At 39.1% G+C, this 22,133-nt stretch overlaps 1 protein-coding gene across 5 annotated transcripts in view; it reads right to left on the bottom strand.

Annotated features, from left to right (window-relative positions):
* The window catches only part of PRLR (prolactin receptor), a 311,196-nt gene that overhangs the window by 228,439 nt on the left and 60,624 nt on the right, over positions 1-22,133 (bottom strand). For 2 of the 5 annotated variants that reach the window (XM_033932896.1, XM_033932881.1), the window contains exon 2: positions 18,158-18,197. The exons of the other annotated variants lie outside the window; for them this stretch is intronic. The gene's annotated coding sequence lies outside the window, so the exon portion shown is untranslated. The remainder of the gene's footprint in view (positions 1-18,157; positions 18,198-22,133) is intronic. 5 annotated transcript variants of the gene reach the window in all.

The raw sequence follows: 22,133 nt of genomic DNA, 5'->3' as shown, positions 1-22,133 counted from the left end.
AGGGGGTTCAAGTCTTGAGTAAGGTTAGCAAATAGGTTATATTCATTTCTCAGCCAGGACACCTGGTAACTCTTTAGCCTTGCCTTTACATATCAATATTTTGCTTCAGCTTTTATTATGTGCAGCCCATTGTCTAATATTTAATGCAACCTGTTCTCTCTCATGCTGAACACCCTCCCCCAATAAACAATAATATACAACTGCAGTGTTTTGTCTCACCAAACTGCTATAAGCACAAGAAAGCATTTGTAGCTCAACACGGTAATGCTCCTGTTCCGAGCTCTGACCTTTGAAACTCCCTGGTTTGACTCCCACCTTTGCTCATTTTAATAAGGTCCTAGTTTTTTCCTATTAGCTCTTATAACAGGGTCTACATGGTGGACTTTGCCATTTGTAAGGTGCACATTTCCCTTTCCAGGCAAACCTATTTTCAACTTACCATGGCTCGGACATCCTAAGCAGTGATGAGAGGAAACCTTTCCTCTGACAGCAAGATGACATTTGTGGATCGCCTGGTTAATGTGCTCTTCACCATTTCAGAAATGTATACTTTACCATGATAAAAACTAACAAAGTATGCCATGTTTAAAAGGAGAAATATAAGATGAGTTGAACTCAAATTCTTAGCATGGAAGGGGGAAAAGTTTATTTTTCTGCTACACAGCAAAGTTGTACAGTAATGTTATATTCAACTCCTATAAGAAGTGGAAAGCATCATCAAAGTGCACCTGGAAGGTAGATATGCCACAAGTAAAATACAGGCTGGGATTTGAACCCTCAAAGCCCAGAAGATTGGTAGAGAGTGTCTTTCCTCACTGAGCTACAGCAACTTTTGCTCCAATGTCTCTGGCTCCCTTGTCATATCATATCTTAGTGAAGTGCTAAGGGAAAAGGAGTTTAGCTATAATGTCATAGTAGGCTGAGACAAAAGAGTGGTAGCTCAATGGTTAAAAGCGCTGCTTTCACTGAGCCCCAAACCCATATTCCCAAGTGTGCTTGAATGCATGTGAGGTGAAGCTCCATTTTTTCTCACACGCTAATCTTCATTCTAAGCACTGTACTAATGCATATATGACTGTAAGTAATCTGTTCCGTTTAGGCGTCATACCGGAAAAGTGGTGTTTTTTTTGCCCTTACCGATCAGCGTCATTTGTGCTGCAATTCTTTAATACATAGTTGATATTTGTTTTCTACTTGAAAACCTTCCAAATCTTTAGGCATTCCTTTGCTTAAACTTATTTGAGTTCATCCTGATATGATAGCTAATGAGCATAGACAGCTCAGTCAAGTATGATATGAACGGGTGGTGAGATGGACCTTAGTAGAAGCAGCTGTAGCTCTATGTGTTAGGCGCCAGCCTGTGCTCCTAACATCCAGAGGTTGTGAGTTCTACACCCAGCACATCTTTTAATCGTGGCATACTACTTTGAAGGTGCAGATTGATGAGGTCACAATGAGGTCAGTTTTGTGCAACTGAAGACCTCCATTTTGCAATGAGGGAAGCTTGAATGTTAAGGTGTGTATCTGTTTATTCTCTTTTTAAGTGCTGATAATGTGTGCTGTTTTTTCTTTGCTTTCAAAAGAGAGCCGATTGCAGTGCTGTTTGTTGAGAAAAAAAAAGGGGGTTGTAAAAGCCATGTGTAAATTATATTATTGTTTGAGCAGAAATGTGGTTTGTTATCCATGCAATATAATGTGTTCCATTGTTATGGTGTCATTATATTTATTAGGACAGAGAAAAGATGAAAATTACCTATTCAAACTCACTATTGGAATTATTGATGAAAAAACACAGCGGACGTCTGCCTCGCGTCTAACAAAGAGCCGCAATTACGATAGTTGAAACGGCATTGAAATCCAAGTTAGACCAGGGTTTCTTACGTTTACATAATACACGATATTTGGACGCAGTTGCTCGCTCAGGTAGCGCTCATCTAGCATCCCCATTTGGCACGCCCACAGAACGCCCACGTCCAGAGCTGGAGACGGGACTATGCTTTCTATAGACGTCAGTTCGTCAACTACGTCTTAGGGACGTCTATGTGTCGTTTATTCCCAATTAACATTAATTAAGACCCTTAACTCCGTAATTATTCACTTACATCGGACGCCTAAAGCACGCCTAAAATAAATGCAGTAATAGAGAATTTACCCCAAAGTGAACAATGATACTGTTATAATCCTACCAAATATTAAAGGGAACATAATTGCTTACCTGCAATTGGCATTGTCTGATGATAGCAGAACCATGAGTCACATGAATAGCACATATAAATTGGTTATGCCACCAGGTTTTTGGGGGTTTGTTTTGTTTTTTATCTTTGAGTGCAGTATCCCCTCCAGGGATTCAAGAAAAAGTTGGACAAGTTCCTGATAAACTGGAACGTACACAGGTGAGGCTGGACTCATTTAGAGCACTGGTCTTTGACCTGAGGGCCGCTGCATGAGCGGACTGCTGGGCACGATGGACCACTGGTCTAACCCAGCAGCGGCAATTCTTATGTTCTTATGCGATTCCCTCATTTGGCAGACTAACCCTGTGTGGTGCATCTTAGTATGCACTACATGGGGTCAGGTTGCCACAATTTTGGAAGATGGCAATGCAGAGGTAGGAATAAGTGGGCATCGCTGCAGCCTTCAATTAGAAGTATGCAGAAAGGGAGCTGGTGGGCTGGGGGGGAGGGGGGTGCCATGAGGAGGGGGGTCATAGTCAATTACACTTCAAGGGGTTCTGTGGGTATTGCGAGGGCCTGGGGGTTGTCTCAGGGGTCCATTAGACTATCAGAGAATTTGGGGGTAGAATTGGAATGGGTGACATCTCGGGGGGGGAGTCATTTCTGGGGTTAGGGTGGGGGATTAGGGGAGTTCCACTAGACTACCATAGATTTATTTTGGTGGTGTTGGTGGGGAGGATTGGCGGGTCATCTGTTTGACTGGGGTTGCGTTTGGGAGATCTGGGAGGGGATGTGGAATTGCTGCAAAACATCATTTTTTATTTATTTATTTATTTTATGATACAAGTAATAATGCTTTACAGAAATTCTGGCAACCCCCAAAAAAATCCCAACCCATTTAACAGTTGGATTTTAAATTTAAATCAAAAGAAACAATACTCAATTATATATAGTCCTCAAGCTAGTTAAGAGAGAGACAAGAATGAAATCTAACAAATAAAGAAATCATCATCATATTTCAAGGAAATAAAGTAGATACCTTTGACTACTAATAAATGTACCGACACAATTAACAATAGAATGTCTTAGGGTGCAAAAGACACCCCCCTTCCTTGTTCTGGCTCATAGAAAACATATTTGGTATCTTGGTACAGAATAAAACACTTACAAGGAAACTCTCAGTTGAAATGTAGGCCCCAAAGAAACAACCTTTTCACGATAAACAAGAAATTCTTTCCTTCTTATTTGAGTCCATTTAGAAACATCTGGGAATATATAGATTTTTTCACCAAGATAGGATACCTGTTTCATAGTGTAATACAATCTTAAAATTGATTCTTTGTCTTGATGAAAAACAAATGAAACTATCAATATGGCTCTCTCTATTGTTTCAACCTCAGATGTCTATAATACTGCAGATAAATCCTGCTGAGGAACACCGTTTGTCTCTTAATGTTTTATTCAGGTAATAAACTTTTTGAATAGGTGGAATATTTGTGTCCAAAATTTTTAAAGTAGATAACAAGAAATCTCTGAAGGTCTCTCTAGCGGATTTATACTTAGCCACCGGAAAATTTAAAATTCTCAAATTTAAAGACCTATTTTGATTCTCCACATTTTCTATTTTCAGGAGGAGAAAAGCTTTATCCAATGCTTGCTGTTTAATAGTGTTTCTAGTCTCTTGAACAGTCTGTTGTATTTCTCCTATCTTCTCCTGATGATTTTAAATGCTTTAACTTAGTTGATACTTGAGTCAAAGGTGCAAAAAGGTTTATACATACAGATTGGATGTTGCTGATAGCAAACCATAGCAAGTTCATTGTCACCACTGGTGGTTTAGCGAGTGGCTTGAACTCCGGTAGCCGGCAAAGATCTTGTTCAGCTTGTGGGTCCCCCACGCTGGCTCATGCCTCTTCCGAGTTCAGCTCCATTCACTCCCAGTGCGTCCCCTCCGTCTAGTTAAGATGACCCAGAAGCCATGAAGACTTCTCCTTCCTGGGTTACTTGCACTAGAGACCCCGAAGTACTTGGATTAACCCGAGGCCCCTCAAAACTTCGGTCCTCCTTTAGCAAACCTCCAGGATTGGGAGGAGGGTCAGGTCCCGATGGGCTAAGTGAAACCTCACTCTCCAAGCTGAATCACTCCTCGGATCCAGCAGCCGAAACGCCCGATGCCAAAGGAACTGTAAAAGCTGTTATTACAGTTTGTCATGGCGTTGATGTACCGGCAGAGGGGAAACTCCTCTGCCTACCTCTCCTCTTAAGCATGAAAAAGTAAGTATTAAGCCTTTTCAAAGAAAATCTTTAATAAGCCGAGAGAGCTCACGCTCTCGCATCCTACTTAGTTGTCATCTTGTCTCCCTGCAAAACATCATTTATAAAAATCCTCAGATGATTTTGCAGAATGAGCTAATCCTTTTACACATCTTCAGACCTTGATTTCATGTTTCCGTGTTAAGCTCAACTTAAAGTCTTCTCTAGCAGTTCTCTGCATCAGAAAAGAATAGCTACTAACCTTGGGCCCAATACTCAGAGCAATTTAACTGGCTGGCAATGGCTGCTGACTGGTTAAATTGCATATAAGCAGCTATCAGCAAATATTCAGTGGGAAATGAATGATTATCCCTGCTGAATATTCATGGTTAGCGCATTACCAGGAGGGGCAGGTCACACTTAGGACCTGATATTTATCACTAACTGGCAAATTTAGTACATAAATAAGACAGCTTAAATAGTTAAGTATGTTAAAAAATTGTTTGTCTTCCCATACATGTCATTCCAATCCAGGAAAGAATACAATTTAAATTCTACTGTATACTATTTAAAACTATAATGGAGACAGCCCAACCTACCTAAACGACCGCCTCATCCAAACCACCTCTACCAGGCATAGAAAAACACACACCCCATTCACTTACCCCCCAATCAAAGAAGTAAAACGGAAAAAACTATACAACGGACTACTGGCCACTCAGGCAGCGAAGATAGACAACCAAGTCTCCAACCTATTGATAACAACCCCAGACTACAAGATGTTCAGAAAGGAAATAAAAACTATACTCTTCAAGAAATCCCGTAATAAAGCTTAATACCATGATAAAGCTTAACCCCCCTCTTACCATCCCCTCCCTAACCCCAGATCCTACTTTTCCCTCTCTTGGAAACCTCTGATCTAACGTTGTAACCCTTCTTCCATAACTCTTTTTGTAATCCGCTTTGAACCGAAAGGTAATGGCGGAATAGAAATCTGTAATGTAATGTAATACTCCTGTTAATGTTTCAATTATTATTGTACAATGCTTAGTATCTCATGATAAGCGTTTAATCAAATAAACTTGAAACTTGAACTTGAAACTATCTTATCTTTATGTGCTGACTAATGGCTGGTTAGCACGGAATACCAGCTTAATCAATTTTAGGCTGGCAGACCAAAATGAATCTGGATATTCAAACCCCAATCACTGGAAATGGCCCAGCATTGAATATCTGGATTTAGCACTGCCAGCAGACAGTGCAGTTAAAGCCCGCCACTAGCTGAAAATCAGGCAGTTTGTTACCAGCGGTTTTGTTACGATGTGCACTTATGTCTAACTTGACGGCCGATGCAAAGAGGCTTATGGTAGAACCGCCTGTGGATGTCTCAGTTAATGGCTTTTACCATGAACATAATATTGCATCATGCAGAAAATTAAATGTGTTCAAATTTTATGCAGAAAAGCTTGCACCAAATGGAGGGGGGGGGGGAGCATGCTGGAGTGCATAAAAGTTTGGTGGTAAGCAGTTTCTTTGTGTGCATGTCCAAAGGAAAAGGGAAGTGCCAGCACACAATCGTGCCTGTTCTTTTGCACCTAAAGTGAGAATCACACAAATTACTTGCACATAAAATTTTTCTGAGTCTCATATTTAGGCGCAAAAGAACAGGTGCCAATGCGTGCTTTTAATTTCACGTTTTGACATGTGCACGTCTGCCTTTGAAACATGAAGACACTTCTTTCTGATTACAAAACTATCAGTTAAATCTCAAAGACTGGCATAAAATCCTCTCCGCTGTCCTGGACCTGGTGAAAAATTTCTTGCACTTGCATATCAAAAGCTCTCTGCATTGCATGGAATACCTGAATGAGTTCCTTTCTATACATTTTACTAGTAACATAGAGGCCCTTTTACTAAGCTGTGTTAGTCACTAAGGCCTAGATTCTTTAAATGGCGCCTAACTACACCTACATTGTAGGCACTTTTTGGCCCAGTGTCAATCAACCACTAGGCACCATTTATAGAATCATGCCTAGTGGCGCCTAAGCGGATTTAGACGTATCCTAAAGGTAGGCCAGCTTTTCACTCACCTAATTTAGAGGCCTCTATCTCAGACGCCAAAGTTATCCACACATATTCTTCAACCATAATCACGCCTACTGTTTGAGATAAGCATCCTTAGGCATGGAAGGGCGCCTCCACTTGGGTATCGTTAGGTATCCTAAGAGTTCGGCGCCAAACTCTTTAATTGTTTAATTATTTTTTTTATTGGTTGAAAACTGGCACAGTGAATTGCCATGCCAAGTTTAGAAGTTTGAGCTGATGCTACAATAATCCTATTGAGCCAATCCTGCTGTTCACAGTCCTGTGTATATCCCCGGAAGAAGCCGATTCATATTTGGCTAAACGGACACCGTTGGGATTGGACTGATGAAATTATTTTGAGATAAGTTTGTTGGCTCTTTATTTCTAAGGCACCTGTTATTATCCAATATTCAATGTACATACATAGGGGTCCTTTTACAAAGGCGCGCTGAGCATTTTAGCGCACGATACAATACTGCACGCATTAAACGCTAGCGCCGCCACAGAGCTTGCGTTAGTATTTTTCAATTTAGCGCGTGGTTAGCGTGCGGTAATCTTTAGCACGCGCTAAAAACGCTAGCACATCTTACTAAAAGGAGCCCATAGTAACATAGTAGATGACGGCAGATAAAGACCCGAATAGTTCATCTAGTCTACCCAACCTGATTCAATCTAAAAATTTGTTGGGATTTTTTTTTTCTTCTTTTTCTCCTTAGCTATTTCTGGGCAAGAATCTAAAGCTGAAATACTTTATTCACAATTTCTAGCTAACTTCATTCACTATACACACAAATATTTAATGAATACACAAATAGTGTCTGAAGATAATCATTTATTATTAATACACACACAAAAAAAAGAAAGTGTTTGATAATTTGAGAGGTTTTTTTTTTTTTTTTTTTTAACAAGATCTGTGATTGAAATCTGGAACTGATAAGCCTCAAAATTGAATCTTTAAGTATTCCATCAGTTTCTGAGCAGGTTTCTGAGATCCTTTTACCTCTCATATATGAATAAACCACTTTGATTTGTTATTGGAAGTCATAGTTTGATTTCAGCTTGAAAAATATACCCCCTCCCCCCTTTTACAGAACCATGGAAGCAGTTTTTAGTGCAGGCTGGCGCGCTGAATGCTCTACGCTGCTCCCAATGCTCATAGGAACTTTATGAGTGTCAGGAGCAGCGCAGAGAACTTAGTACGCTGGCTTGCGCTACAAACCGCTTTTGTGGTTTTATAAAAGGAGAGAATAGAAATGACAATTTTCAAGTTTTATTAAAATTTGATATAAACGCTTTTCGGTTTTCTAAGTGATATACAATTTAAAAATTAGGGGATTAACAATCATAGACAAATACAATCAGACGTATGTAGTACTTACTTTACCAATAGGATAGAGGGGTCAGGAACTGCAATATAATATAGTACAGAAGAGCATGTAAGGAAAAAACAAATTGGGAAGAGTATTGGTTGGAACCAGAAGTATGGGACTAGAATAAAAGATAGTTCAAGTATAAAGAGAGAAGTTTCTTGCAACGTTTACATTCAATTTCTTAAAGTTCAAATGCATCCTTAAAGAGAAAGGGGCTCATAATCGAAACAGAAAAACGTCTATAAATCGGCCTAAATCGGCACTTGGATAATCTAAAAGACAAGTCGTCCAAGTGCCGATAATCGAATCGGGTTTTAGACTTATTTAAAAATAACCTAGGCTTCCACAGTGCTGCTGAAGACCAGAGCTAAAAGGGGTATGTCAGGAGGAGTGACGAGGGCAGGATTTGGGCGGGACGTGGCCCATCCTAGACTTAGTCGTACTGCATGTATAACCGAAAGTTTTAAAACTATAAAGTGATAGAAGTATAAAATAATCAAATTACTGGTAGCGATATGCTATGAAAATACACAAATTAAATACCAGCTTCTATTAAAATATCTTAAATTCAAAATTATCTTGAATACAAAAATTCCTTAACTTCAAAAATTGTATTAAATAGTCTATGAAATAAATTTATAAATAAATATATATATAAATATAAGATAATGAAAAGTGCTCAGTGTCTTATCTCTTACATGCGAGCCACATGAAGATCATAGAGGCTCGCATGTAAGAGATAAGACACTGAGCACTTTTCATTATCTTATATTTATATTTATATTTATTTATAAATTTATTTCATAGACTATTTAATACAATTTTTGAAGTTAAGGAATTTTTGTATTCAAGATAATTTTGAATTTAAGATATTTTAATAGAAGCTGGTATTTAATTTGTGTATTTTTATAACCGAAAGTTTTACAACACTGCCTAGACGGCACTTGGACGTTGTGACTTAGACCATCTAAAACCAGGTCTAAGTCACAAGAAAGTATCCAAAGTGACCAGATAACAAAGTACAGACTCCCACACACTGCCCCAGTGATCACCGACTCCCCCCCTCCATAAAAAATTGTAACAACAACTTTATATATCTGCCTCCAGAACATCAGCACCTGGCAGCCTGGCATAAGAAAGCATAGTAGAGCTGCACAGAGGTGGCTTAAGTGGTCTTGGGGGTGGGTTAGTGAACCATGGAGAGGAGGACCCAGGCTCAAAAGCCACTCTAGTCACTGCATTCATGGTGAAAAATGTTCACCCCCAAAAAACCCCTAACCCTTTTGTACTGCCATATAAGTGGCTCCTGCAGCCATAAGGGCTATTGGGGTGATAGATAGGTGGGTCTAGTAGATTCTGGGGGTGTTTTAGGGGGCTCAGCATGACCTATAAAGGGAGCTGTAGTGAGATGTTTATGTGGGACTCTTTTTGTAAAGTTTACAGCAGTGCCCTGTAAGGTACCCCACTACTCTGGTGCCATGTCTGGGTGTCCAGTCCATTACTTTTCTAGCCCCTCCCGTACCCAAAAGGTCTTTTTCTAGGTGTTTGTTACTTGGACGAATTTATGGACGAAAATGGGGTATAAAGATGGACGATTTAGTGGTCTGGACGATCAGACAGCTGGACGTATAGTTAGACGATTTAAAATATATATATATATTTTGGACGTATTTTTCGAAAATGGACCTTTTCCCATGTCCGACTTTGGGCGACTTGCAACTTAGGCCCAAAATGGACTTAGACGTTTCTTTTGATTATGTCCCTCCATGCTTTTTAAAGATCCTTTAAACCTCTCCCAAATTTTATCCTCCCTTAGGTAAGTTGACAAAGTGTTCCAGAGTTGGGGAGCTGTAACTGAAAAAATACTGTTACGTCATGTGTTGGTCGCTTTTAGTGATGGGACAGATCAAAGATGATGTTCATTTGAATGAAGAGTTCTGGATGAGGAGGAAGGAATGAGAAATTTATCTAGAAATGCGGGTGCTATTTTGTGGGCTCTTTGGGGAGGATGGGCTAGAAAAGTGAATGAATAAATAAAAAAATTTATGCGGACCAAGCTTAGGCATTCACAAGGGGGTATTTAAGGCAGAGTAGGGGTAGACTTGTCTATGAGGATTTGTGCTCTCCTGGGGCTGGTTCTAGTTTATAATGGCATATTTAGTTATTCAGTTTTCTATCCTGTTCTCCCCAACAAGCTCAGAACGAGTTACAGGTTAGCATACATAATATACAATTAACATGCAAAATTTTAGATTTCGGGTGCAGAACAGACTGTATGCCGATGACATTTAATTTTTTTCCCTGTAGGTGAAGATAATTGAATTGAACTTTTATTTGGAGAACATTGTACAATGGATGAATATGTATGGTTTACAACTGAATGTTAATAAGACAGAGGCGGAGAGTGGAGAGTTACAAAGAGAAGCAAGACTTAGAGGGCATGTGAATGTATTGGGGATTCAGTTACCTGTGAAAAAGGAGATGTTGGCATTGGGTGTATGGCTAGACTCTGCACTGACCATGGAATATCAGATTATGAAAATACAGATGGGGTACGTACAGTTACATACAGTATGCTGTACAGGTTGAAGCCAATGCTAATGCTCTATGGTTTTCGCATGGTGGTGCAAGCGATATTAGGCAGATTAGATTACTGCAATGCATTGTATTTAGGAGTAACGAAATCTAGGAGTAAGGCATTGCATGTACTAGTGAATTCTGCTGCTAGATTGATTGTGGGGGTTTCATGGATGAGCCACATCATGCTGGTTTTGAAACAACTGCATTGGCTTCCCTTACAGTAAAGAGTGCAAAATAAAGTGATAATGATAATTCATCAAGCTTTGTATTATAAAGCACCTGGATGTATTCAAGATATGTTTGAGTTATATTGCCACGGAAAAACATTAAGATCTTAAAACCCAAATAAATTATCTACAGAGACAGAAAGGAGTGTGATACATGCAAGAGTTAGGAATTCTATGTTTTTAGTTGCTGGAGTGAAATTGTGAAATACATTGTCAGGTCAGTTGCACTTGTGTAAGATCAGAGATGTATTTAAAAAACTCTTGAAGACACAATTGTTTGTTGAATGAATTGCTTACAAACAGTTGTTAATGTATTAGATCAGAGATTTTCTTACTCTTAGAGGATACATTTATTTACTGGTGTACTTATTGTTAAATGTATTTTATTGAGCTCAACAAGTAGAAAAACAGAAGTATAACAAAGTACAGAACAAGCTCGCATTATGAAGGTCAGAAAAACAAATCCCCCCACCACCAGTTTGCCCACACAACCCCAAATTCCCTGAAAGAGTCCCAAAACCAGGTACCACAAAGGAGCAGACCAGGAACAAGTAAATAGAATACTGACAAACAGAGAAGACAAACTCATAACAAAGGCAAATACAAACCCACCCCAACAGGTGTAGGCAGCAGTCCCAACAGAGCAACCAGTCAACAGTTCAATAAGCGACTACGAGCCACTGGGGTCAAAGTGTTCCAAAAAGGCTCCCAGGTCCTTTGAAACGTGCGCCCAAGTAGTGAAGAAAAGTCCTGCACGTCTCTGCGTTCTTACTGGTGTAATTATATAGAGAATATGAATATGATCAGCAGGGCAGGTCACAGCAGTTTTGTTATATAGATGATGTACTGGGTTTTTTCCTCTTTTTAAAATAATTTTGTATATTACTTGTAAACTGCCTAGACTTTTTAGATGTTATATAAATTTTTTTTTTTTTTTTTTTTTTAAGTTCAACAAATTTTATTGAGTTTTAAGTACAGAAAAATACAGATATCAGAACAAGACAATGTAAATTCAAAGCACAGGCATCAGCATAATACATAATACATACATGTATAAAGGAGAATGTATGAGGAGTTAAGTATATCTAGTGATAATGTACCAAGTAGCTAAGTATCAAAAATCTGATAAAGTACAAAAGGTCAATTAGAACAGTATTCAATTAAAGGTTCCCATATATCTAAATATTTAGACATAGTATTAGACTTCTCAGCATAAGCTTTTTCATATTTGCCCGTAAGGCACAGAGCATTCCACCACATATGGAAATCAATCTTGGATAAGTCTTTCCAACAGTAAAGGATTGACTGTATCGCTAAGGCAAGCATTATAGTGAGCAAATGGGTTTTCATCTTGTTTATAGGGACCGATAGTGCTTGCGCCATTAATATGATATGCTTAAAAGAGAGATTATCAGAGATGGTCAGTATATCGCATATAGTGGCCCATACTCTGCCCCAATACAGTTGAACATGTGGACAAGAGAATAAAAGATGTTCCATGGTACCCATATGGAGTTTACATGTCCAGCAAAGACTGGATACCGTCAAATTTATATTATTAGATAGTACCGGAGTCCACACCGCTCTGTGAAAAACAAAGAATAGTGATTGGAGGAGAGAGGCAGAACGTATGGACTTGAAGAGAGATGACCATAACTCAGTCCAGTCGATAGCATCCGAAGGGAGGTGAAGTTGATTTTGCCATTTGATTTCTGTTTCCATAGGGCCAGGATATTCCAACCTCTGGATAAGTTTATACCACATGGATGCTTTAAGGGGTATGTTGGAGTGAGAACAAAGCAGATTTGATAAACCAGGAATTACAGATATCTTTGGAGTTGTAATCATGGAATGACTGATACAGTGAATTAGCTGCAGCCACCGGAAGTATTGAGAATTGTTTAGGCCAGTAGAGTCCGAGAGATCCTGGAATGACAGCCAACCATCTGAATTCATAAGATCTTGAACTAGCCAAATATCACTTTTCTGCCACTCCTGCCAAGATAATGTAGAATTTGATATTCTAAATCGATCATTATTCCATATGGGAATCAAAGCTGAATCATTCCAAGTACATGAAAAGGTAGAATCTACAGTGCCAATAGCATACTTGTATGCTGCGAGAATTGGATTCTTTTGATCAGCTTTAGTTAGCATAGTGCCTACTATGTTCTCAATACGTTGTCTACCATAAATCTCACATTCCAAAGGGACCCAAGCAGGTGGGTCTCCACTTCAAGAGGTGTGATATCCCACTACCCACTGTTTCATAATAAAAGCATGATGATAGTGCAAGAATGAAGGGTAATTCACTCCACCTAAGGATCGCTGAGCTTTCAATTTAGATAAGGCAATGCGGGGTTGCTTGGAGTTCCATAAAAACTTCCCAATAATGGAATCAATCTGCTTATATAAAGAAGAGGGTAGATGAAAAGGCAGCATATACAGTATATAATTGATCTTAGGAGCCAACATCATTTTAATGGTCTCTAGTCTGCCCCACCATGTTAATGTTAAGGGAAACCATTTGCTGATGGATTTCTTGATGGTATCAATCAAATATTCACTATTGAGTTGAATAGTGTCTTCTATGGAGGGACCAAAATATACTCCTAGATATTTCATAGAGGTAGCCGCCCATTGGACTCCATAGCTAGTTACTTCAAATTCCGCTTCAGGACAATTAATAGGCATCACTTCTGTTTTGCTAGCATTTAATTTATATCCAGAAACAGCCGCATACTCTGCTATAATAGATAATAGATGTGGGAGTGATGGAGGTGTGATATAGAGTAGGATATCATCAGCATATGCCGACACTTTGTACTCATTACCCTGACATTGGAACCCAGTGATGTTAGGGTCTATACGAATCCGTTGAATCAGTGGCTCCAGTGCCAAGTCAAATAGCAGGGGAGACAGTGGACAACCTTGCCTGGTTCCTCTGGTAAGATGAAATGTAGACGAGAGAGTACCATTAACATAAATCCTGGCGTTGGGGTTGGAGTAAAGAACCTTAACTTTGTTAACAAAGGCCGCAGAGAAACCGTACCAGTGCAAGGTTTGGAAAAGGAAAGGCCATTCTATCCTATCGAATGCCTTTTCAGCATCCAATCCTACTGCCATTATTTTCTGATGATGATGTGGAGTCCTGGCAAGGATATGAGAGAAGAGCCTTGTATTATCACAAGAGTATCGACCATTTATAAAGCCACTTTGACCAGGTGCAATGAGTTTGGTAATAACTGATTGTAGTCGAGTGGCCAGCATTTTAGCATAAATCTTTGCATCTATATTTATCAAAGAGAGTGGACGGTAGTTAGCCACTCGCTTACCATCTTTACCCGGTTTCGGAAGTACGATGATGGTTGCTTCCGTAAAAGATCCAGATGCAGATCCAGTAGAAATGAGATGATCAATAAATTGTAAATAGTATGTTCCCAAAACATCTTGGAATTCTCTATAAAATTCTACCGTCAGCCCATCTGGTCCAGGCGTTTTCTTAATAGCCATAGAGGAGATAGTTTGGGATAGCTCGATGATAGAAAACGGTTCATCCAAAATAGCACTGTCATGTGTTTCAAGTCGAGTATGTAAAATATTATGTAAGAAGTCTGAAGAACTCAAACTACAGCATGACTCAGAAGTGTACAGCTTGCAATAGAAGTCCATAAAGGCCTGAGATATATCAGATGATTCTGTACTTTCTACATCTGAGTCTAGTTTGAGAGAGGTGATAATATTTTTTTCACTGCGGCGTTTAAGATAGTTGGCCAGTAAATGGCCACATTTGTTGTTCTCCGCAAAGTAAGATGCCGATTGTTGAAACACAGAATGGGACGCCTTTTTACCCAAGACGGTGTTGTATTTAAATCGTGCTTTATTGAGGCGGATCAGTAGAGATATATCCAATGGAGACGATTGATGTTGCGATTCAAGGCTTCTAATCTCTTCTTCCATGGCTTTTTGTTCTTCTTTCAGTTTCTTAGATTTATGCGCTGAGTAACTGATAACTACACCCCGTATAAAGGCCTTAAAAGCATCCCAGCAGCAAATCCAGGAGGTGTGTTCCGGTTTATTATATGAAAAATATTCCTTTATTTGATCTCTCATATGAAGACAAAATTGAGGTTCTTGTAGCAAGGCATTATTGAAACGCCATTGTTTAGTGGTACAAGGAGAGGTATTAATTTTGATCTGAATATTAATAGCAGCATGATCAGAGACTAGTATAGGCGATTTAATCACAGATGGACATAAGGAAGGGCTGAGTAAAAAAAAAATCTATACGTGAGTATGATGCATGAGGAGGAGAATAGAAGGTGTAAGCTTCATCATCCATATGCCTATGTCTCCAAATGTCCACCAAATTGTTAGTGGTAATGAGATCTTGTAAAGCGTACCAAGATCTAGATTTTTTGTATGCACAAGAGGATTTCCTATCTCTGTTCGGGTTTAGTACCAGATTAAAGTCACCAGCTAGTATCAACTGTGAATCTGCATCTTCCATAAGGGAAACCATTAGGGCGTGGTAAAATGGCGGACTATCAATATTTGGCCCATATATATTAAATAGGCAGTAATATTTACCTGCAGTGCAGAACTTGATTTTAATCCATCTCCCATTAAGGTCAGCGGAGGAAGAGATCACAGAGATGTCACTCCTATTTCTAATGAGTGTGAGTACTCCACCTTTACACTCAACTGCAGTAGAAAAATATGGTGGCAGCGCCCATGGGAATCGAACTTTGGATGAGGCTATAGCATCTAAGTGTGTTTCCTGGATCATGATGATATCAGGATTGGAGCTCTCTAAATAGTTCAGTATTTTCTTCAGTTTGATTTTGTTGTTAAGACCTTTTGCATTCAAGGATACAATACTAATAGACATTCCAGTGTGATAATCTTAATATAAGTATACTCAGAGTAAAAGATATACATTTCAACCATAATATACATGCAAAAAAACAGAAATCTGTATAAAAGGTGAAGCATGTTATTTCAAACATAAGGCAAATAGATATCAAGCATGCTAATATCATGTGCAGTGAATTAACAGTGGTGCCAAAAGGGACACCTCTATATAATAGTGTGAGTGCAACCAAGTGAAACAGGATAGCAGTATAAAACCCCATGCTCCCATATAGAAGAATACTTAACAGCAAACAGAGATATTCATGCAGCGGAACCCACCACCTCCGAAAAATAAAGAGGAAAAGTCACCAGTATATTAGAGTGTGATAACCACAAGCAGAAAGTCCATGCAAATGGAAACCAGATTGCAGGCATTTTGATTAAGTGATATAATGCAAGATTACATGCAGCCTGCAACCCTCAAACCTGATTGATTGGAGTCGGGGACTGTTGTTCAATGAAGTTTGCCAGCTCATCAGGTCTGATGAAATCTTTAGTTGAGTTGTTCAGGGTTACTCTCATGCGTGCAGGATACAGAATGCCAAACCTAGCATTCAGGGCTTTAAGTTGCGGCCTGTAAGAGAGGAGTTGCTTGCGTCGGAGGGCTGTAGTCTTGCTCAGATCTGGAACAAATAGCAAGGTGGCACCCTCATGTTGAATTGGAGCTTTGATCTTGGCTCTTTGCATAATATCAAGCACATGTTGATATCTCAGGATCTTCAATACTACTGGTCTGGATCTATGATTATTAGGAGAGCGGGAAGAAGGCACCCGGTGGGCACGTTCTATTTCAAACTCACGTTGAAATGTAATATCCAGCAGTTTTGGGATCAATGATTCCAAGAAAGTAGGTAATTCTCGGTCCCGACCATTTTCCGGTAGCCCCAATATGCGCAGGTTGCAGCGACGAGATCTGTTGTTACTGTCTTCCAGCTCCTGCTCCAGGGTAGTTATACGTTTGGTTTGGGCACGCAGCTCAACAAACTGCAATGAGGTCGTCTCCATGTTAGTTTCCAAAGCGCCGACACGTGTTTGCATGGAAGCAAAATCTGCCGACAGGGCAGTGAGCTTTTCGTTGATCTCGTCTGTGCTCGATTTAGTTTCGGTCACAAGGTCTTTTAATTCACGGAGTTCCGCCAAGATCGCGCTGTTGGTGTCTGTCTGGGAGGTCGGGGAAGCCGGAAGTGGGGTTTTGGATGGCGAAGACGGCTCCGGTTTGTGGCGCTTGCCTACCTTTTTCGCCGACATCGCTACTGTGAGGCAGAGCCGAAACCGGATGTATGTGTTCAGCTGTGCTTCAGGTAATTTTTGTGAGGTTCCTCGTTTCTTAACAAGATTATTACATCAGTCCGTTTGCTCAATGTAAAGGGGAGATCACAGGAGCACAAAGTTTAAGCCGCCATCTTCTGCGGGCTCCGTTATATAAATTTTTAAATAAATATACAAATTGCCCTTACCGTATAAAACTGCTTAAAAATAGGTGACCTTAACATAGGCACTCTGTTATAAAATTGATCCCTGAGGAGTATTGCAGGAATAATTCTTCATAATTATCACTGCATCTACATCATGCCATGCATTGGGGGTGGTGTAGAGTGGGTGCGACCAGAGCAATTGGCTGGGCCCTTATGCCACAGAGGGCCCCCAAGCCTGCTTGAAGCTGAGGTGATGTGCTCTCCCAGATTCCCTTGCCGCGAACAGCTCAGCAGCAACACGATTCTCTAACCGGCACCTGTGACATGGACGCCGGTTAGAGAATCAGGGTGGTTAGTTGGGGGTTAGGCGTCTGTCCATCAGGACAGACGCAATTCTATATAGGACACTCGTGTGCAATTCTCAAAAGCCGTTTAGGTGGCTGGTGAGACTGGGTGTCCTATACAGAATCTGGCCCTCAGTTAGCCAGCACCCATGGGTGCTTGAGAGTTACTACTAAAAATAGGCCTAACTAGTAATACTATGCCATATCATTAACTGTTCCAGACAAACTACCAGACATGTGGTAGGCAAAGCACAGGCACACTCAAGTGTGGCGTGCCAAGTTTACACTTAAATTTTTGACAGAAATTGATTTTATTTTTATTTAAAGTATTACAGTAATACTTAGATTTTTATTTTTTTTTCTTGTTGCTTGAGAGTTCTGTATGTTTGAGTTCCGGTTAACAGTCTACTGTAATAGGACTATCATGAAACAATTTCAAAAATATACTAACAGCACTGCAATTCAAATAATAGAGTTATAACACAATGTCAACGTAATACTTATGAAACACTTAATAAGCACACATTAGAACATTCAAATAACTTAGATACGATGCTAATGCTTTTCTCCAATACAGCTTAACGTATAGCCAAGGTGCCAAGTACAGATATTAGATGAGGACAAGTCCCTTTAAATGCTTTCCTATGAACTGTAACAGAGCCTTTCTATGCTAAGAAAAAGCTATCCCTTAAACTCCCTTGTTAGTACTTAAAATAAAATTAAGTCCCTGTGTTTACCTATTTAATTTTAAGTCTTCCTTTCCAAAGTTTGCAAGCAATTTCCCAGCAGTCTTACCAGGGAAGATCTCTCTTGTCTCTTGAAGTCATCTTCTGGACTGTAACATATAACATGGTTACAGGATATCAGATGTATGGAACATTAAAATAATGCTCATGGAATTCAGAAAGCTTCAAAGCATATGTGAAAGGGGCTTTTCACTCAAAAGAGTTATTTTGTAGTCCAGAATCAGAAAATGTCTGCAAGATAATTTCCCCTTGAGAAAAAGTAATGTCGCAGAAATAAAGGTCAACAAGCAAAACAAGTTGAAGCTGTATGCCACAAGGAATGCACATGTGCTCATATCTATCACTCATCTCCCTCCTTCCTATCTATCCTCTTCTTTCTTCTCCCTTCCTCCACTTTCCCTCACTCACTTCTTCTTATCCCTCCTTTCTGTCCCTTTCTCTCCCTTCTCCATTCCTTTTTCACTCTTTCTTCCCACCTCTCACTTTCCTTCCCCTCTCTCAACCTCTCTTTATAATTTATTTTATTATTCCACATCATACCCAATATTAGGGATAGTAACAGAGAAAGAAAGAAAATAGAAAATCAAGGTGATATTTACAAAGTATAAAAACACAATAAAACAAACAAATCAAATTCTTTAACAATATATTAACCCCTCAAATTCTATAAATGGTGCAGAAGGTAGGTGCATAATTGGGTGCATAGTTATAGAACAGGTAATTCACCAGGCAAAGGAGAATATCAAACTCTGCACAGACACCAAAGGATCTAAAAAGGAGCAGAGAATGCCAGGTCTTCAAACCAACTGCACTTTAATGGCAGCCATATAAATAGGACATTCACATGACTCGACATGGGCGTGTTTCATCTAAAAAGCCTGCCTCATGAGTCCTTATGAATGGAGTACCAGTCCTGTGTCGAGTTGTGTTACTCCTGAGGCAGGCTTTTTAGCCGAAACATGGCCTGTGTCGAGTCGTATGAATGCTTAATGAGTTATATGAATGTCCTATTTATATGGTTGCTATTAAAGTGCGGTTGGTTTGAAGACCTGGCGTCCTCTGCTCTTTTTTGGATCCTTTAGCTATAGAACAGGGCCAGTTATGTGCATACAAAAATTAACTAATTGGCACTAAACTAGCAATAAATACCAATTGGTATAAACAAGTACTAATTGGTGTTAATTTGCTGTGGCATGCATAAAAGACTTATGCCTCTATTCTATAAACAATGGCCTCAATCCTATACATAGCACCTAAAGTAAGGCACCTAGATCGGTGTGCCTAGTTGATCTAGGTGCTTATCTTAATTTTTTAATTGGTTCAATTGGCACTTTAATTGAACGGCAACATTAAAAAACCTTAATTTTAGAGCAGGCGCCATGTAAAACATCTACACCAAGAAGCCTACCGGTACCTACATGCACCTACCCAAAACATAGACATGGTTAGAGACGGAGTATAGGCGTGAATTGCCTTAGGCAATCACTGTTAGGCGCTGTTAAATTAGGCTAAGCAAACTCTGGCCTAAAATACCAGCACCTACCGTTAAAATGCCTATTGTCAAGTTAGGCGCCACTTGACACGATTCTACAAACATCTCTACTGGAAAGAAATTAGCTCTTAGAAATACAGTCTATTAGATCCTTAGAGGGGAACCTACCAATCACATTACAAAATAATAATAAAAACTAAATATTACCATAGCCTAACATATAACTGGCAATCTTAGGGAACTTAAGTTGCTAAGGGACTAAGCAAAGAAACCACCAATATTAAGATGTAGGCAGCAGATGGGAGCTATTCAGTATTCTTCTCTGAGTGTTACATGTTTGACTATCTCCTAGTTGGTTAGAGATTGTATGTGTGTACTCAGTGAAAAGGGCTTCTAGCACTAAGGGAATTAATTCCCCAATCACTATCAAGGGCATCCCGTTACAAGAAGTCAAAAAAATAAAAATCTTAGGGATTATATTTGATAATAAACTCACTTTTCACGATCATATCAGCAGTGTCGTCAAGTTATCTTTTTTTAGGCTCAGACAAATTCGTTCCATTTCCCAATTTCTTTGTGAAAAATCTCTTAAAATTCTTATCCATTCTTTCGTTTTATCCAGAATAGATTATTGTAATTCTCTGTATAATGGTATTGCTCAAAAGGAACTTAAACGCCTTCAGATTATTCAAAACACTTCTATAAAATTGATTACAAAAGCAAGGAAATTTGACCATGTGACACCTCTTCTTAGGGAAGCACATTGGTTACCAGTCACCCACCGAGTATCTTATAAAATATGCTTGCTTACATACAAAACTCTTCTTTTCAAAACCCCAGCATTCATTCACAAATATTTGATTCCATATACTACTAATCGAACATTAAGATCCACAGAACATAATCTGCTATCGGTCCCCTCTCTTAAATTCATTAATACTCGACGACAAGTTATCTTTTCTGTTTCAGCACCCCAAATCTGGAATTCTCTCCCTATCTATCTAAGGGAAGAAACAAACATAGAGAAATTCAAAGGTAACCTGAAGAGTTTTCTCTTTAAAGATGCCTTTTCTATTTAATCCTCTCTACACAAATTAACAACAATTCTTTTTCCTCTAATTTTACTGAAATACTCAGTTTTTTCCCTTCCTCATGTATTTTCCTTACCTGTTTTTTTCTATCTTTAACATATATTGTAACTTTTACCCCCCCTTTTCCTTATGTATCATGTTTTGTCCCGTTTTGTATTTTTTCTGTCAATAATGTGTTCAGTCTTATTTAGTATATGATTCCCCTTTTTATTGTAATTTTAATAACATGTACATCGCTTAGAATGTAGATTAAGCGATTAATCAAACTTTTAATAAACTTGAAACTTGAAACTAGATCTTATTTTTTTGAGGCTAGAGTAGCAGACTTGAAGGAGCTGAGAGAGATAGAGAGGTACATAGAGGAGACATTCAGGGACATTGTAGAGAAGTCCCACTTCCAGTTCGGCAGCCCCTGTGCTACCTTGGAAGAGGGAGATCTTAAAGGAGAGCATTACCCTGATAAATCAGGAAGTAATCCCGTAGCCAGGACCTGCCCACCAGGGGATGCAATATCATCTCACACTGAGGATGTTGTCTCCAGGGGTTTCTGCCAAGGAGGGAAGAGTTAGGATGGCCGTTCTAATGGGAGATTCCATTAATAGGCATGTAGATAGCTGGGTGGTAGGTAGACATTAGGATTGTTTTGTCACTTGCCTGCCTGGTACAAAGCTGGCAGATTTCACACGTTACCGAGATAAGATTTTAGACAGTGCTGGGGGAGGGGGGAGCCTACTGTCTTTATACATAGAGAAATGTAGTAGGAGGTTCTAGAAGCCAATTTAGGCTCTTAGGTAGGACAATATTTTAATGTCAAAAAACAGTGTTGTGTATTCCATTTAAATGCACTCACTCCAAATGGCTTGAATGAAAAAACTGATTTGGACAGTAGTTTAAAAGATCTTCCTATCAGTATGTTCCATGTCATTGAGTAAGCAGAACAGCTGATTAACAGACAAAAGATGCCGGCACAAGTATGAGTAGCAATGCAGAGCGGATCAAGCAGTAGGAGTTTAGCATATCTTGTCAGAAAACTGACAATAAAATTGTTTTGTTCTGGTGAACATGATTGTTGAATAATGAATGAATGGATCCATGGCAAGTTTAAATAAGTGATTAATTTTTTTGCAGTGATTAAATGGAATATTAGCCTTGACCCTGATGAAGAAATTTTGAAGCATGATCATATAGAGAGAGGCAACCCGAAAACTTCATGGATTGAAATAAGAGCAAATCGCAAGACAAGTGAATTATTTATAATAATTTAAAAAACCCCAAGATAAATGATTTGATTAGCTGCAAAAAAAAAAAATAATAATAATTTATTAAAATCATTGGTCCTATGAAGAATGGAGTTGTATGATTGAGCTATATAGTTGGGAAGCTCAAATCAGCCATCTGAGGATTTATAATAATTAATATACTAATTTGCTATTTGCTACTGA

This window comes from Geotrypetes seraphini, chromosome 1 (genome assembly GCF_902459505.1).
Source record: "Geotrypetes seraphini chromosome 1, aGeoSer1.1, whole genome shotgun sequence".
Taxonomy (NCBI): Eukaryota; Metazoa; Chordata; class Amphibia; order Gymnophiona; family Dermophiidae; genus Geotrypetes; species Geotrypetes seraphini.
This window is presented reverse-complemented; position numbering and strand designations above follow the sequence as displayed.